Source organism: Ovis aries, chromosome 10 (assembly GCF_016772045.2).
Source record: "Ovis aries strain OAR_USU_Benz2616 breed Rambouillet chromosome 10, ARS-UI_Ramb_v3.0, whole genome shotgun sequence".
Taxonomy (NCBI): Eukaryota; Metazoa; Chordata; class Mammalia; order Artiodactyla; family Bovidae; genus Ovis; species Ovis aries.
Window position 1 is genome coordinate 73,612,324 of NC_056063.1, and position 15,758 is coordinate 73,628,081.

A 15,758-nucleotide genomic window follows, 5' to 3' on the forward strand; every position below is an offset into this window, starting at 1 on the left:
GACTCTTTACTGACTGAGCCACAGGGGAGCTCACGTACATACCTACACGCACACGTACAGCTGTTGTTGGTAAAAGGGGAAACTCTTACTCCTAAAAAAAAAAAAAAAAAAGAAAAAGAAAAAATAGAAGTAAAGGTGGGGGAGAATTTGACTACAAAACAACAGCACAAGGGGTTATTTGGGGTGAGAGGACTGTTCCGTACTCTGGCTGTTATGCTGGTTACATGCCTCATGTGTGTATCAAAACTCACCCAGCTCTATGCCCAAAAAATGACACCCACTGTTTATAAAGTAAATTTATAAAAATTTTCAGACACATCACTAGCTCTTGTAGCTCTCTTTATGAAAAGAATAATCATGTAAATTAAAGGGACAGGAAAATGCTTATTTTCTAAAAAAATGTTTATTGGCGTATATTTGCTCTATAATACTGTATTAGATTCTGCCGTACAGCAAAGTGAATCAGCTGTATGTATACCTATATCTCCTCCATTTTGGATTACCTGCCTATTTGGGTTACCACAGACCACTGAGGAGCATTCCCTGTGATAAATAGTAGGTTCTCCTTAGTTATCTGTCCTGTCCATAGTAACAATAGTAAATATACTTCAGTCCCGATCTCCCAATTTACTCCACCCCTCTTTCCCCCTTGGTGTCCAAAAGGAAAAGATTTGTTTAAATGCACTGAATTGTGCCAGTCTGTACAATATGGGAACCCTCAGTCACATGCAGCCATGGAACACTTGATATAGGCAATCCAATTATGTGCTATAAGGGGTGTAAAGTACACACCACCTCTTGAAGACTTCATACCAAAAAAATGCAAGGTAGCTCATGAATAATTTTGCATATTGATTACATGCTAAGGTGGTAATATTCTGGATATTTATAAGTAAATGAAATGATTATTAAAATTAATTTCATCCATTTATTTGTACTTTTTAAAATAGAACTACTGAGAAATTTAAAATTACATCGTGTTCTGGTGTTTCTGCTGGGCAGTGCTAACTGGCACTGAGTACAAGGTACAAGTAGATGTATCACGGAATCAGCAATTTATTTGAAAAACCCCTTACCAGCATCCCCCCCACCCTAATTTCATCCTCATTACCCAAAGCTTTGTTTTTAGTCACCAGCTATTTCTTTCCTGTGTTCCATTTCTTATTGGAACTGAGACTTACAGCGTAATCTTTCATCAAATGACTCCTAAGTTGATGTCTCTAACCCAGCATCTGTTGCAACCAGTGGTTCTCTAGCCAGGGCCACGGCACCACCTCCCAACGGGACAATGCTGTGATACCATTGTCATCTAGTGGACAGGCGTCAGAGACAGTGCAAGACATCCTGAAATACACAGGTCAGCCTCCACAGCAAAGAACCAGCCAACTCAAAATGTTAATTCCGCTGAGAAATCCTTATAAATATTTGTCAATCTGCTAACCGATATAACAAATGCTTCTTGATAATCTATCATGTATCATTCACTGTGCTAAGAATTTTGAAGAAGATAAAGTGCAAAGTATAAAGTAGTATCTACAAAAATAAAATGGATATCCTGCATTTACCATATTTACAGAGATAAAACATTTGTTTGAAACAGAACAGGTAATCAATAATGTCATAATAGGATGATGTAATGAGACAGTGATAAGTGAAAATATGGATGACTTTTCATCTGTGTTCTTTTATGTTTTGGGTTAGAAAATTGAGAGCTAACCCTGACAACAGATATTGGCAACATCTGTTGGGTCACAGAAAAAGCAAGAGAGTTCCAGAAAAACATCTACTTCTGCTTTATTGACTACACCAAAGCCTTTGACTGTGTGGATAATTACAAATTTTGGAAAATTCTTCAAGAGATGGGACTACCAGACCACTTTACCTGCCTCCTGAGAAATCTATATGCAGGTCAAGAAGCAACAGTTAGAACCAAACATGGAACAGTGGACTGGTTCCAAATATGAAAAGGAGTACATCAAGGCTGTATATTGTCACCCTGCTTGTTTAACTTATGTGCAGAATACATCATGTAAAATTCTGGGCTAGATGAAGCACAAGCTGGAATCAAGATTACCAGGAGAAATATCAGTAACCTCAGACATGCAGATGACACCACCCTTAAGGCAGAAAGTGAAGAGGAACTAAAAAGCCTCTTGTTGAAAGTGAAAGAGGAGAGTGAAAAAGCTGGCTTAAAACTCAACATTAAAAAAATGAAGATCATGGCATCTGGTCCCATCACTTCATGGCAAATAGATGGGGAAACAATGGAAACAGTGACAGACTTTATTTTCTTGGGCTCCAAAATCACGGCAGATGGTGACTGCAGCCATGAAATTAAAAGATGCTTGTTCCTTGGAAAAAAAGCTATGACCAACCTAGACAGCATATTAAAAAGCAGAGATGTTACTTTGCTGACAAATGTCCATCTATTCAAAGCTATGGTGTTTCCAGTAGTCATGTATGGATATGAGATTTGAATCATAAAGAAGGCTGAGCACTGAAGAATTGATGCTTTTGAACTGTGGTGTTGGAGAAGACTCTTGAGAGTCCCTTGGACTGCAAGGAGATCCAACCAGTCCATCCTAAAGGAAATCAGTCCTGAATACTCACTGGAAGGACTGATGCTGAAGCTGAAGCTCCAATACTTTGGCCACCTAATGTGAAGAACTGATTCATTGGAAAAGACCCTGATGCTGGGAAAGATTGAAGGCAGGAGGAGAAGGGGACAACAGAGGATGAGATAGTTGGATGGCATCACCAACTCAATGGACATGAGTTTGAGCAAGCTCTGGGAGTTGGTGATGGACAGGGAAGCCTGGTATGCTGCAGTCCATGGGGTGTCAAAGAGTCGGACACAACTGAGCGACTGAACTGAACTGAACCTTGACAATCACCCCTAACTTTTCTATTGCTTACTAAGATTCTTTAAAATTCCTCTCATTTAGTCAACAAAAATAATTTTTCTTTTTTTCTTTACCAACTGTGGGTAAGCAATTTTAGGGGCATATCAAAGCATTAAAAAGTATAAATATATAATTCAGCCATAAAAAAAGAACGAAATTGTGAAATTTTCAAAAATGTGGATAGACACAGAGACTGTCATACAGAATGAGGTAAGTCAGAAAAACAAAATATTATATGATATCACCTATATGTGGCATCTAGACAATGATACAGATGCAGTTATTTGCAAGGCAGAGATAGAGACACAGATGTATAGAACAGACATATGGATACAAGGATGGCCAGGAGGGGTGGGATGAACTGGGAGATTGGGGTTGACATATATATACTGCTATGTATAAAATAGATAACTAATGAGAACCTACTGTATAGCCCAGGAAACTCTGCTTAAGGCTCTGTGGTGATCTGAATGGGAAGGAAATCCACAAAAAGAGGGGAAATATGTATACATATAACTGATTCATTTTGCTGTATAGAAACCTAAACTGTTGTGTAGAAACCAACACAACATTATAAAGCAACCGTTGCTGTTTAGTCGCAAAGGCATGTCCGACTCTTTTGCGACTCTATGAACTGTATCTTACCAGGTTCCTCTGTCCATGGGGCATCCCAGGCAGAATACTGGGGTGGGCTGTCATTCCCTTCTCCAGGAGATCTTTTCGACCCAGGGATCGAACCCATGTCTCCTGGGTCTCATGCCTTGGCAGGCAGATTCTTTACCACTGAGCCCCCAGGGAAGCCCTGTAAAGCAACTATATGCCAATAAAAAGTAATTTAAAAGTACAAATATATAATATGTTCCCAATATGTAATCTAGCAGAAGAGGAACATGGGCTCTTGAAATCACACTGGTGGTACAGGAGAAGCATATTAACAACAGAGACAAATGTTATAGAAATTCTGAGGGAAATCGGATAAATTTTTAAGAAAAGATGGAAGCTGTGAGCAATTTGCTTGTTACTCTAGGGTTCTTGTGCCTATATTACTAAAATAGATTCCTCTACTTCCTGCTTTAAACCCCTAGATGTCCTTTTAACTTTCTGAAAACATTTCTTTTATCCCTGTATTTCTCCTGCTCCAGTGTCTATTGGAGAAGGAAATGGCAACCCATTCCAGTATTCTTGCCTGGAAAATCCCATGGACAGAGGAGCCTGGCAGGCCGCATTCCATGGGGTCACAAAGAGTTGGACACAACTGAGCGACTAAACCACCAATGTCTATAATGACTGTTTCTAGCATCAATTATTAAATACTCCAACTCCTCTTCCCACCTTTGAAGGCATTTTACTGTTTGACCCAATCCTACCATTTCTCACTATCCCCCAGGGTACTAACAGGTGGGCCCATTCATAAGCCCCATCTGCATAATTTTACAGGGCTGTCCTTCTCTATGCCTTTGCTGATATCAATTCAAGCCATGTTTCTGGGTCCATCTCAATCTCCTTGAAGCCTTTCTTATCCCTCCAAGGCACAATCTTTCCCTTCTTTGAATTCCTTTGCTTTCTTAACAGGCACCATCCAACACCAAACATTCTTATTCTCTGGGAAGAAAGAAGCCAAGTTGAAGTGGTCTTTTAACACCTGAATTCACCTTAAAAAAGTCCTTGGAAGATAGTAAAGGGCTATGTGCTTCTCAAAGAAAGAATTGCTGATGCTGTGTTTTTGGAGAAATAGAACTATGATTTTTCTTTTTAAAAACAAAATTATGTAACTGATAGCTTTAAGCAAGCAGATCAAATATCCCTTCCACGTAAATGTTACATTTCAAAGCAATTAACTTCAAGATTACACACATGTTCTAATTTTAAAACGTTTCTGATACTCCTTTCTGAGAATTTCTTTGAAAGCCTGTGGCACATTCTTTTAATATATTCAGAGCTCACAAATTTTAATTCTGTGAAGGTGAACTTGACTTTTTAAAACTGACATTTGGAACCATGTCAGGGGATTAAGATGGGTGAAGTTGGGTAAGTCTCATAAATGGTTTTAAAAAGAGGTGCAAGTGGAATGAAGAGACTCACTTTTCCTATTGATTTTAAACTATTTTTGAAGGTAGTTTTAAACAAATGTCAGAGCTCTGATTCCTGGTGGGAAGAGCCCCATCCTACACGGCCAGGGCTCACGAACACATATTAATTGACTAAGGCAAGATTTCTATGGGACTCTTCACCCACCTCATTTGCCGCTTTGTGCTACTCTTCACTTCACTCCAACTGTCCTTTGCCGATAAAGCACACCCTCAGGCGAGAAAAATGTGTGATTTACAACACCCATGAAGCCTTGCTAATTCTAGGGCAGCCATGATAATTGACTGAATGGGTGGGAGGTGACCGCTGGTGCAGGTTTCTATGGAGAAGTTTTAGGACGCGTGAACTCTCAGTGAAGCTGAAAGATGGTAATCAAAACTTCAGAGGTAAAGGAGTACTGTTGCAAAAGTAAAGTGACCTTTGCTGGGGAGAACGAGACTAAAACCCTCTGCCTCCCTCCTCTCGCCGTGTGTGTGTGTGTGTGTGTGTGTGTGTGTGTGTGTGTGTGTGTGTGTGTTGGAGGGTACAGCAAGAACACTCATCGAGATGGAGCGGATAGATAGACTATACTTCAAGTCCCACCATTCAGACCTTTAGCACTGTGTATATTCGGTATCCCTATGCCAAGCTCCCATGACACTTGGCTGTAATAATAAACTGGATGTGAGGCATTGCATGGCTTCTTGGTCCTTTTTGAGCCTTGCCCGACCCTATACTCTGGTACATGGGTCTCAAGCAGAGGGGAACAGGTGCTGTATTGTGTAAATATTTCTTATCACATGTTTCTTTTAATCCTCACACCAACTGTCTCGGGTAAAAAACAGTCCTCCTCATTGCCACCAATGGGGAAAGTCATCTTGGAGAATTCAAGGATATTGTCAGGGTCAGATGTGTAGCAATTTTCTGAGTCGAACTGAAGATGGTCAATGGCCAGCTTCCCAAGCCTTCTAGAAGATTCTAAATCCAAGTATGTGAGACTTCCTAAAAAAAAAAAAAATCTGCTGATGTACTCTTTGCAAGGTTATGTATTTCTGCTGAGTCCTCTTCCACTCTGACAAACTGCCAGGATTCAAAGCTTCTTTGAATCAGGGGCTCCTTTCCTGCTGTTGAACATCAGCAAACAGTCCCTAGGGATCCTTCCTTGTTTTCAAAGGTTTAAATGAGAGAGAACAACGCAGAGTCACATCTCAATATTCTGTAGCTTGTCTCTGCTTAGTCATGCCTCCAAACACCTTGTCTTGTAAGAGTCAACCTATAATCTATTTGCTGAGTGCATGAAAATAGACTTATTTTCCCCTTTACAATTGATAAAGTATTTTCACATGCAGCATCTAATTTCATTTTACCTTGGCAAAAAAGAGGGTGCCAAGGTCCAGACATTTCCACAGCAGTGGTAAATCAAGGTTACTTCTTTGAACTCATTATCACTTATCTCTGCAGTAAAGGGCAGACATGAAAGAGAAATGCCTTTAATAACGTACTCACAGTCAAGCAAGAAAGTCTAAGAACGCCGTTCTAAGCCACGGTTTCTTACCATGCATCAGAGCACCTCGGGAGGCTTGTTAAGTATTCTGGGCTCCCATCCTGGACCTGGTCATTTGATTCTTTCAAGGTGAAGCCTGGTAATCTGCCTTCTTTCATAAAACTGTCCCAGGAATCCTTCATATACTATTTTTATCAGGATTAACATGCAGGCTGCTATATAGAACAATGTCTGAAAATCTTTCCATGGCTATTTTCTATGATCTGCTGCATTCAGCTCACTGAGACCCAGGTGAATATTCTACCAGACCCCCTAAAAGAGTTAACTAAAATAAAAGAATTGATTTTTAGGCTCCATAGAGTGTAACTACCTTTCTGAAGCTGCTGTAATCTCTGATTAGTTTACTTGTAGCCTAAGAACTAACACTGATATGGATTGGGGGTTACTTTTAATTAGAATATTTTCCCTCTGTTTTCCAGAATTAGTACAACTAGATTGCTTTGGAAAAGGGAAACATTTGGATTTTGAAGGAAAAGGGAGACATCTTTAGTCACTGGGACATTGATACACACTCCATATTTTCATTCAATTTCATCAGTGATATAAAATGAACCACATTTAGCTCTGTGACTCCTGGAGAGTTAAGGCAGGTAAATCTGGTCACCCAGAGGGACAACAGGCAAAGTAGCATAAGACAAAAGGAAAAGTTTTCAAATGGCGTATTCTACTAAGAGATACTTTGATTGTTGAGAAGCATAGTTTTGACCCTATTGGTGAACCACAATCACAACATAACTTCTGTTATCCAGGAGGGAACCTTAAAAACTATAAAACAGACTCTAATACTCAAAACAAAGAAAAAGGCATGCACACCCATCAGTTCTATCAAGACAAGAGATTCTTAGGGACTTCCCTGACAGTCCAGTGGTTAGGATTTGGTGCTTTCACCGCCAAGGATGCAGGTTCAATTTCTGCTTGGGGGAATTAAGATCTTGCAAGACTTGTGGCATGGCCAAAATTTAAAAAGACCAGAGATTCTTAACTTTTGCCCTCCTGACATTAAGGGCTGGAATATTCTTTGCTGTGAAGAGCTGCTGCATCGTCAAATGTTTAGCGGCATCTCTGACTTCTACCCACTAGATGCCAGTAGGACCTCTTTCCCAGTGGGGAACCAAATAAATTGTCTCCAGACATTGTCAGTGTTCCCAGAGGAGCATGTTCACTCCTAACCCAGAACAACTTCCCAGGTGGTACAGTGATAAGGAATCCACCTGCCCTTGAAGGAGATGTAGGAGACAAGGGTTGGATCCCTGGATCAGGAAGATCCCCTGAAGAAGAGATGCTTGTAACTATAATTTCTTTTCACTACTATCTAATATTCTACTGTAAGAGTGTATCACACTGATTTATTCATTCGACCTTAGATTTTGATGGTTTCTAGTGTTACACATTACAGATAAAGCTTCTATGACTATTTTTATGTGTCCCTGAATTAAGTATTCACAAATATTTCTTACTTCTCACTTATAAAGATGAAAAGGCTGGATTTTAGGGGATGCTTGCAGTTTCTCATGCTCAGCTGTGTCCTACTCTTTGCGGTCCCATGGACTGTAGCCCACCAGGCTCCTCTGTCCATGGAGTTCTCCAGGCAAGAACGCTGGAGGGGGTTGCCATTTCCTATTCTAGGGGATCTTCCTGACCCAGGGAACCAACTTATGTCTCCTGCATTGCAGGCAGATTCTTTACCCTAGTGCTACCTAAAGGATATATTAATATGCTTTCAAATGTCTATGTGTCTGTGTGTGTTAGTCGCTCAGTCATGTCCAACTCTGTGTGACCCCATGGACTGTAACCTGCTAGGCTCCTCTGTCCACGGAATTCTCCAGGCAAGAACACTGGAATGGGTTGTCATTCCCTTCTCCAGGGAACTTCCCGACCCAGGGAACAAACCTGGGTCTCCTGCATTGCAGGCAGATTCTTTACCATCTGAGCCACCAGGGAAAATGTCCAGATAATGCCAAATTGTTTCCCAGATTGTTTGTACCATTAACTCCTGCCAACTCACCAACCTCACCAACACTTGGCATTGATCAGGCCTTAGAATATTTACCAATCTGATAGTAGGAAAATGTAGTTGATTGTGGTTTAGGTTTTGTTTTTAATCTTTTGGCTGCCCCACATGGCATATGGGATCCTAGTTCCCCGATCAGGGATCAATCTCCTGCCCCCTGCCTTGGCAGCATAGACTCCTAACCACTGAACCACCAGGGAAGTCCCCATTGTGGTTTTATTTACATTTTCATGATTACTAAAAAACTTACAATCTTTTCAGATTGTAATTGAATATTTATGTTTCCCTTTTGGTCAAAATTTTGAGTCCATCTTACACTTCCTTATCTGTTGCTTTCTTATTGATTCATGTGTACATTTTTATGTATTCCAGATAAGTCTTTCTTCAGTTATAGATAGGTTTATGTGTGTGTACCAGCTAGTGATTTGTCTTTGTCGCTGTAGAATTTTTTTGTGAACAAGAGTTCTGCATTCTAATGTAGTCAAATTCACCCCCTGCCAGACGCTTGAAGGCAAAAAGAGACAAGGACAGCAGAGGATAAGATGGTTAGATAGCATCACTGACTCAATGGACATGGATTTGAGCAAATTCCGGGAGATAGTGAAGAACAGGGAAGCCTCATGCTGTGGTCCATGCTCCAGTTCCAGCTGGATTTCCTCTAGTTAGCTTTCCGGCTTCTGCTATGGTTTCACAGAATCAAAGCTGAATGTACATGAGCAGGAATATTCCAACCTCTTGTGTCTCTGGTCCTAGTACATCCGAACACTGGAAGGCCACATCATATAAATGCACACACATACACAAATGCATGCACACACGTGTATACACACTTTGTAATATAAGTTTTTTAGATCATAAAGACCTAGGTACACATTTCAGAAAACAGTAAAGGGAACACCATAGCCCTGCCACATGGTGTCTTTCTCCCAAAGCCTGTTCCCAGCTGGGATAACACACCCTCCCCTCCACTCCCCTCCCCTGGGTCTGCCTGCGTGACCACCTGGAGGCCTGGCACTCACCTGGACAGCTAGGTTGGTGGGAAAGCGGTCAACATGAATTAATCCAGTAGCTTATATTTGTTCACATGAAGTCTCCTAACCCAGCAACTGGGAACGTGTCTGTAAGACAACCCCTAGTTAAATTAAGTGACAGGGGTGACGAAAGCCTGACCTATCCGCCTATACCAAAGTAGTGAGGATGGATCCGGCTGTGGGGGTGAGCCTGCTGCTCTGCACTGGACTGACGCTGACGATGCAGAGTCTAGCTCCGCCTCTGCCAGAACTCCTGTCTCCACCTCCTTCCGCCATCTTCCTGACCTCTAGTCCTCAGCGTTTCCGGTGGTTTCCTGCCGCCGCCATCTTTGCGGCCAACGGCTCAGAAGTTAAAGCATCCGCCTGGAATGCGGGAGACCTAGGTTCGATCCCTGGGTCCAGAAGATCCCCTGGAGAAGGAAATGGCAACCCACTCCAGTATTCCTGCCTGGAGAATCCCATGGACGGAGGAGCCTGGTGGGCTGCAGTCCATGGAGTCTCAAAAGAGTCAGACACGACTGAGCCACTTCACTTCACTTCTTCACTTCACTTCTTCTCCTCACCAACCTCATCTAATTTGCCTAATTCCGCCTGCCCTTAGCTTGGGTGCCGCACTCCTTCCCAGAAGTCTTTCCTGATGTCCGGCATCAGGCCTCCACTCTGTTTTCATGTGTCATGCATCACTCTCTTCCTTCCCTTCACATTGCTTGTGTCTCTGTGACCCTCTCTAGATAGAAAACTCCACAGAGGGGGGAAGTAAGTCCGGGTTGTTCACTTGTACATCCTCAGTATCTAGCAGAGTGCAGAGCAGGTGGGCACAATCCCATAGTGTATGCTGAAGGAATGAGCAAATGAACGCCATGATGTTCTTTTCCAGTGAGGAGCAGACTGGGCTCAAACCTTTGGGAAACACCGGCAAGTGGCATCTCAGAACCCAAAAGAGAAAACAACAGGCTTCTTTCTGTGTGATTGCTGTCACGTGCAGACTTCTCCCCATAAAAGCTCCTCCACATCTGTGATTAATCAGTCCAGAGAGAAGTCTTCTGTTTTCTTAACTGAAAAACTGTTAAAATTGTTTGCTGCCATGAGAAGGCTAAATTAGATCATGCTCTGGAGTGCCACAGATGGCTTACAGGTGCCGCATTGGACCCTTCAGCTCAGTGCAAGAAGGCCTGGGATAGCTGGACCCCTGGCCACGCACAGCCCCATCCACTCAGCCCACAGCCTCATCCACTCAGCCCACAGCCTCATCCACTCATCCCCGTGTGTCATGCAGACATTGGCATGGGACGTCTATAGTGAATTTGAACAAGTTTATAAGCACTGATGGCTAATAGGCTGGCAGAGTGGCCTGTGCTACTAATGATTATTTTTAGCCATTGTTAGTTCTTATGTAGATGTGTCTTTAGATAAGAAGTGGAAGGAAGCACCCTATTTTCAGGCTTTGGAGAACTTAGCAGCAGTTCTATCCTCCTGGAGACTGGGTTTCTCCAACTTGAAGAAAAAAATAAATAAAAGAAAATGGAAATGCCTGTAATTATGAGCAGCAGTAGTAGTAGAAGTAGTATCTGTACTATTAGTAGGACTAGTAAATTGTGGAAGTTGTCCTGGTAGCAGTAGTAGTAATCCTATTTCCAAAGCAAAAATTGTAGATGGAATGAAATGTCTAATCTTAAATTTTTCATGTGTGGGTTCCCAACAGCTCAGAGGTCAATAGATACAAACAAGGAATTTCCTTAAAGTCTTGTGCCTTATCTTTTTAAAAATCCATGTAAATTTACTGACTACTTCATAATATGTGAGTGACATCTCTTTCTCATTCCCCTGCAAAATAGTAAAAGCTGTGAGTTATAAATATGTTCCTGGAACATGGGCCAAGTTCATCCTGGGGCTTCAAGAAGTGTTACCCCGATACTTCACTTCTAAGCACCCTGGGGTTGGGGGAGCTGTGTATTCTTGTGTAGTTTTATTTCTGTGTGTGTCTGTGTATGTGTGTCTGTGTCTGTGTGCGTGTTAGTTGCTCAGTCATGTCTGACTCTTTGCAACCCCATGGACTTTAGCCCACCAGGCTCCTCTGTCCATGGAATTCTTCAGGCAAGAATACTGGAGTGGGTTGCCATTCCCTTCCCCAGCAGATCTTTCCAACCCAGGGATCGAACCTGCATCTTCTGCATTACAGGCAGATTCTTTACCATCTGAGCCTCCAGGGAAGCCCTTTTATTTCTCTACATGGTGAAATAAAAGACAAGCCACAGAAATTCCATGTTAGTAGGGAAAATAGTCCATGGGACGAAAACACCCAACTAAGAGACAAACAGAAAGCCAGAATGAATCTGTCATTCATTTATTTTTTAAAGGAACAGGAGGAGGAACTTTCTCTAAGCTGGGATGACAGCATTGGGGGCATGCAGCTGCACCTCCCAAGTATCTCGCCATAATTCCCAAATAGCTGGAAACCTTGTCCTGACAGCCTCGCGGCCTGTCAGAGGCCCATCGTTGTTTATCATACTCACGTTCAGTTACGCTTGGCATGTGCTCTAGGTCTGGAAACTCTGCCAGATACCATCTCTGACTGCAACTTGGCCGCCTCTGACTTAGTGGGTTTGATTAGCATTTGATTGGTATTTTATCATCAGTTCAAGAGTGGACATCATTTGGGCCTTCTTAGATAAGTTGAAGAGAGTGTTTTCATGAAACTGGAGTAGCCCTCCAGGCACCATGTTCAGAGGGAGAGCTCTGGGAAGGATGCTAATTTATTTTTGGCACTAGATCTGACTTTCTTCACTGGTGAATATAATAATCAGGCCAAATCCTAACTTTATGATAGCTGCCCTGAATCTGTATTGACTCAGTTTTCCTAATGCCTTCCTCCAAGTATGTGCAAGGTCCCATCCAAAGTCCTGGAAAATATGCTCAGTCCATCTCCTTTTATTGTTTCTAGAGAACTATCCTTATTTGGACAAATAGTTCAGACTGTCTTCCATAAAATCAGAGAATGGGATCATATAACCTCTAAGGTGTCTTTCAGTTTGTTTGCTTTGGGATTTTGAAATTTTCCATTAAATTGTCTGAGAGGCGGAGATGCTTCCCAGCCCTATGTGGGCAAAGCAATCCTTAAAATATTTTATAAGCTGAAGATCACAATGAACTAGAAGAAAGTCATAAGTCAATATCCAAACTAGACAGGACTGAAATGTCCACCCACTTCCTATCAATAAAGAAACAAACGAAAATGCCTTGAGGATTGATTCAGACTGAAAGCAAGTATGCCTGAAGCAAAGGATGAATGATAGAAAAAAAAGAAACACAAAAACAGAGCGGGGGAGGAAATTTTTGGAGGCAATGGATACGTTTATGGCATTGATTATAATGATGGTTTTGAGGGCACACTTACCTCCAGACACATCAAATTGTATTCATTAAATATCTACAACTTTTTATATGTTGATCTTACCTCAATAAAGCAGATTAAAATAATTTAAAGTTTCCACCAGCTCATTAAGTGGGACCTCAGGGACTTGTGCCAAAAAATATAAAAATGTTCATGTCTCCTGGAGCCTGACAGGCATGGATGAACCTGCTCAGTTTGTAGTGTTCATTTCTCAGCAACATTAACCGTGTATTTTGAATGGGCGAGATTGACTGGGAAATTTCACCAGTGATCAACATTTAAAACTTGAAGGCTTGTTTCAAAAACACAGCTTTGAAATAATTTGGTAGCCTCTGAAGAATATGACTGCAAGGAGATCAAACCAGTCAATCCCAAAGGAAATCAGTCCTGAATATTCATTGGAAGGACTAATGCTGAAGCTGAAACTCCAATCCTTTGGATGCAAAGAACTGACTCATTGGATAAGACCCTGATGCTGGGAAAGATTGAAGGAAGAGAGAGAAAGGGGACTTAAAAGGATGAGATGGTTGAATGGCATCACCAACTCAAAGGACATGACTTTGAGCAAGCTCTGGGAGTTGGTGATGGACAGGGAAACCTGGTGTGCTGCAGTCCATGGGGTCGCAAAGTCGGACACGACTGAATGACTTACCTGACTAATTGAAGAATATGTCAGGGGGTCCAGTATGCTGGTGCTACTAGGTGGGTGTGGAAGCTAGTCCCCCGTAGCTTTGTTTGATGAGAAATGCAGAGTCCCCCTGGGGAAGATGATCCCATAGTCTACTCCTGCTTAAGAAGAGCAGATACATGTACCCCATCTTCCCTATCCATTCATCTGTTGATGGACACCTAGGTTGCTTCCATGACCTGACTATTATAAATAGTGAACATTGGGGTACATGTGCCTGTTTGAATTATGGTCTTCTCAGGGTGTTGTACTCAGAATGTGAGAACTGAAAGGCACCACAGAGCCCACCTCAGTCAGTCCCTCATCTGAAAAATGAAGAACATCAAGACCCAACATGACCAAGTATCTGGTCCAGCCCCTTAGCTAAGGAATAAAAGAGCCAGGTATAGAAACCTGGTATTTGGAAGTCAGAAAGGGCCCCCCTTCCAAACTTGGCTGGATCTCTCCCTAGTGATACTTCCCTCACTAACGTCAATCCCCAATCTTCCCCCAGCTTCAGGTTCTTCATATTCGAAACAGGAGTGGTCCCCCTGCTTCTAAGAGCTCCTGCTCAGAGTGCATTTGAGTACATCCTTGCTCGGTCCCTTCTATGTTGAGAAGGCACTTGCTCTTTTCTCGCCCTCCGCTTCTCTTATCTTTTGTATTTAATCGAAGCGCCAAGAGGTCAGTGGTTTCCTTTTCTCACACGTGCTCTCGTTGCAGTCCGGTGTTGCATAACCTACTAGCTGAGGATACAGGTCCCCTGGGAGCCGCGGCGATGCGACGAGACTCGTGGGCGGGCGTCTGGCCAGCAGAGGGCAGCAGAGCTCGGGCCGGGCGCCCCCGCAGCCTGGTCGGCGCCCCGCTAGCCGCGCCGTTTCCCTTGGGGGGAGGTCGACCGAGCGCTCCTTGCAGCGTGTTCTTTCCAGTGGAGCATTTTTTCCTGTCTTATTCCAGCGAGGACACAGTGTTTTGGCAATTCTTGTTTAAGTCTCTGCTTTCTTTGGTTCGGTTTTGTTTGCGGGGTGATCACTGAGATTTATTAGACGTCTTCCTTGTACACCAGGCACCTAATAGTCATTTTTACAGTTATTCCCGATTTAGAAAGGATAACTGTTAATCGGATGAGTTGAGTAACGGGTAAGAAGCGAAGGCTTTTTCTAAACCAAGGATGGGGCTGGGATGAAGAAGGGGAAGGTATTTGATGTCACTGAGTCTGCCTCCCTTCTGTCCAAACACATTGGACATTTATGAAGTGCCCTATGTGAGCTGGGAGCTTTTATAAATGCAGGGGAAGAGGAAACAGGAATATGAAAAGTGTTTTTCTTAATTTTATATGGTTTCCCCCCCGCCCCCCCCCTGCTCTGAGCAACTGATCTGGGAGGAGGTAGGGCTTGTTAGGAACCAGAATCTCAGGCCACACCCCAAAACCACCGAATCAGAACCGACAGGTTTGCAAACTCCCTGGGGTGAATTTCCTGCACTTTCCAACGTGAGAAACGAGGCCCTGGAGGGCAGCCAGTCGCTGCCTTCAAATATTTGGAGGGCCAATATTTGAAAGAGAGAGCATATTTGTTTTGCTTTGCTCTAAAAGGCAGGTTTAGGTTTAATTAACGTAAGCCACAGGAGAAGGAGTTTTCCAAATCCTTAAGGAGCAGGGAGTTGGGAGTTGGACTTTGTCCCAACCTTACTAGCTTTCTAGTAGTCTCGCAGCTGAATTGACTTTGGAGGAGACCCGCTAAAGCACTTCTCTCTGATTCTCATTATCTATAAACTGGGGATGTTGGTATGTAAACAATTATAGCTGTTTTTTCTATAAATGAGGTAATGGCATTTGAAAATGATTTGTATATCTGAAAATTGTATTTTGTATATTGAAAATGCTATAAAATGTCCATTGTAACTTGTCACCATTTGCAGTGCCCAGGATGGGAAGTGTATTTCCCTGTGGGGGACTGAAGACTCGGGAAGAATTAATGGACAGTAGGAAAGGATTCAGGGAAGTCTGTTTGGGGCTCGTAAGAAATTCCACGGGGGGACAGAGGTGTTGAAGAGCTGGAAGGTGGAGCCAATGGCAAAATTAGAACTAAGCCAGAAGTTGACTCGTTGCATTTTTACTGTGTC